Here is a 3705-nt window from a genome sequence, read left to right on the forward strand (position 1 = left end):
TGCTGTTTTGGAAAGTAAAAAAGTGAGAATGAGAGAGCTGGGGAGGGGTGGGGTGGGTTTAGATAGCCTAGAGAATATTTGGTCATTTTCAAATAGTTAAATTATACAGTTGGTCCCTATACTTTTACTAAAATTGCAAATTAGTCTCTACTGTCAAATACGTGCAACTCACATATTTAATATAGCGAATATGATGTCTTTGAGTAGGATTTCAGCTCCGCATCCTTGTTCATTTGAAGCTCCATAAATATACAGCTCCCATTCTGGTAGGATGTTTTGTGTGGATGTAAATTTGGACACAAAGTCGGCTAGTATCTAGGTTTTCAAAGGTCCTCATGACTGGTAAGAGATGTCAAACTCAGAAAGCTCGATTGACCATTTTATGAGACGTCCGGCTAGATCTGCTCGTGCTAATACTTGACACAACGGTTGGTTTGTTCGGACTTTGACTTGATGATTTTGGAAATAATGTCTCAACCGCCGAGCCATTGTTATCAATACGAATGCCAATTTTTCTATTGTGGGATATCTTATTTCTACACATTGCAATACTTTGCTTACAAAATATACTGGGTGTTGTTCTTTATCAATTTCTGTGACAAGTACAGAACTAACTGCATTAGGTAAAATTGACAAATATAGATAAATTGGCTTACCTTGTTGTGGTTTTCGAAGTATGGGCGGTAAGCTAAGTAGATTCTTAAATTTGATGAATGCCTGCTCACACTCATTTGTCCACTTGAACTCTCTAGATTTTCTTAGGCTATGGAAAAAGTGACACGATTTTGCTGTGGCTGCAGGTAGGAATCGTGATAATGCTACTAGGTGACCGATGAGTTGTTGTACTTATTTAATTGTCCAAGGAGATTGCATTTGTATCACAGCTCAGCATTTATCTGGATTTGTCTCTATCCCCTGATGTGTTACCAAAAAACCGAGGAATTTGCCCCCATGCACTCCAAACGCGTACTTTTCTGGATTTAGCCGCATGTGATACTTCCAAATTTGTTGAAAGGCTTCCAGGAGATCAGCTTCATGGTTAGCCTCTGGGCTTGATTTGACCACCATATCGTTGACGTAGACCTCAATGTTCCGACCAATTTATTGTTTGAAGCCTTTATCCATCAAGCGATGGTACGTAGCTCCTACATTTTTAAGACCAAAAGGCATTACCTTATAACAAAAATTACCATGATCGGTGATGAATGTTGTTTTGTCCTCATCTTCTGTGTGCATAAGTATCTGGTTATACGCAGAATAGGCGTCCATGAAACTTAGTACTTCAACTCCTGAAGTGTTATCCACCAATTTATCAATGCTCGGTAGCAGATACGAATCTTTTGGGCATGCTTTGTTTAAGTCAGTGTAGTCAATACACATGCGTCCCTTGCCGGAGTTTTTCTTTACCATGATCACATTTGCCAGCCAAGAAGAGAACCTGATCTCTCGGATGAACCATGCATCCAGCAGTTTTTGAGTTTCTGTGACCGCTGCCTTCCTCATTTCTGTTCCTAGATTCCTTTTTTCTGTCTCACTAGTCGAGCATTAGGGTTGACAGCAAGTTTGTGACATACGATGGCCGGATCTATGCCTGGCATGTCTGCTGGTGTCCATGAAAAAAGGTCTGAATTTGATTTGAGCAAGTTGATGATGTTTTGTTCACAATCTATAGAAAACACAAATCCGATGTTAGTATACTGGTTTTCTTGTTCGGTTAGTTGTACCTTTTTTAATTCGTCAGTCGGGGTAGGTCTGTGGGACATGTCGTCTCGAGGATCCAGCTCTGCCAAAGATGGGATGTCTTTTGCGTTGTAAACGGAGTTGATGCGTTGGACTGGTTCTGGCGGTTTCAACTTTAGACCTACATTATAACATTGCCTAGCTTCCTTATGATCAGCATGTATGGTTGTGACAATGTTTCCTTGCACATGGAACTTTACACACAAGTAAATAGTAAAAACAATAGCTCCAAAAGAATTAAGAGATGGTCGTCCCAAAATGACATTATAGGAACTAGCACAATTAACTACTAAGAATTGAATGTCTATGATTTTTAAGTACGGAGGCTCCCTCAGTGTTGTTTTTAACCATACATAACCTAACATGGGCTCCCTTTCTCCAGAGAAACCTACCAACTCTCCGGTTGAGGGTTGCAGAGCTTTATCGCTAAGGTACATTTTTTGGAAGGTTAAGTAGAACAATACATCAGCACTACTTCCAGGGTCGAGTAAGACTTTCTTGACTGTTAGTTTTCCCATATGCACTGAAATTCGTCTAAGTTTGGTCAATGTGACTTAAAATTCGATGCCTCAAAAGAGATTGGTTGAGGTGGAAGTAAAGCATATGTCCCTTGGGAAGACCCTTCTGTTGCCAGCATGGCTCTGTAGCTCCGTTTTCTGGCAGTATTGGTCGTTCCTCCTCCTGTAAAACCTCCTGAGATATAATTTATATCTTCCTTTTAAGTGGGAAACTCTACTATTTCATGTCAAGTTCCCTTGTCTTTGGGAGTTGAATTGTAATTCAGCTGGTCCATAATTGTAGTTTCCATTTCCTTCTGGCCTCTGTTAGTAACATATTTCTCTAGTAATTCCTGTCTTGCCAATCTCTCTAGTAAGTCTTTAGCCACTATGCATTCGTCATTGGTATGACCGTACTTTTGATGAAATGCACAATGTTTGTTTTTGTCCAGTTATTTCTGATCTTGATAAGTTCTTGCTTTACTCAGCGGCTTTTAAAGCTTATTGTGAAGGATTTCTTTGATTATGTCCTTTCTCTTTGTATTGAATTTGGTGTACGGGTCAAACTTTTGTTTTAGCTTGAAGGGCATTTTGAGGTCCTTGTGGTTTTGAGATCTAGGCTGCCTTTCCTCATCTCGGCGCGGTTGTTGTTTTTCCATGCGCCGAGCTTCACGAAACTCTTTAATCTCCATTTGTCCCGAGGCCTTTTCTCGGAATTCTGCCATTGTCTTCGGCTTAGTTATGGCTATAGTCTCTTGAAACTTTCTAGGGCGAAGGCAACTTTTGAGTGCGTGTAGGTGTACATCGGGGTTGAGGTCCGGGATCTCCAAATTGCCTTGGCAAACCGTGTCATGTAGTTCTTTAGACTCTCGTGCTGTCCTTGTTTGATAGTGCTAAGGTAGTCCGATTCGTGTACGTATATTTTTGAGGCGGCAAATTAGTCAATGAAAGACCTCGCCAACTCTTCAAAGCAAGAGATTGAACCTGCATGCAACTTGAAAAACCAAAGTAAGACAGCACCATCTAAAAAAGTCTGAAAAGACCGGCGAAGTTTAGGGTTAGAAGCACCGTTAAAAATATCATTGACTGAAACTTGGTAACATAGATGTGAGGGTCTCCGAACACTTCGTAAGACTTTAGTGTAGTAGGCAGTACGAAGTTCTTTGGTATCTGGAATTTCACAATATCCTCTGAAAAGGGATTGGATATTGTCGGCTGTTCCTTTAGAGAGTGATCTCCTGAGTGTCTGCATCGTGAGGTCGTACATTGTTTGAGAGCACATTCTTGGGGTTCCATGCACAGAGCTTTCCATTTTGGGCTAACAGGTCAACCATTTTCTTAACCTCGGTCTAAAGCGCAGCGTTCATGGCTACTAGCTCATCACGAGTCGGGGGAGGGAGTTGAGGTCCAGCATCATCGGCCATGGCTCTGCAAAAAAGTAAGACAAAAATTGGCATGGGGTTACTTA

Source organism: Arachis ipaensis, chromosome B08 (genome assembly GCF_000816755.2).
Source record: "Arachis ipaensis cultivar K30076 chromosome B08, Araip1.1, whole genome shotgun sequence".
Taxonomy (NCBI): Eukaryota; Viridiplantae; Streptophyta; class Magnoliopsida; order Fabales; family Fabaceae; genus Arachis; species Arachis ipaensis.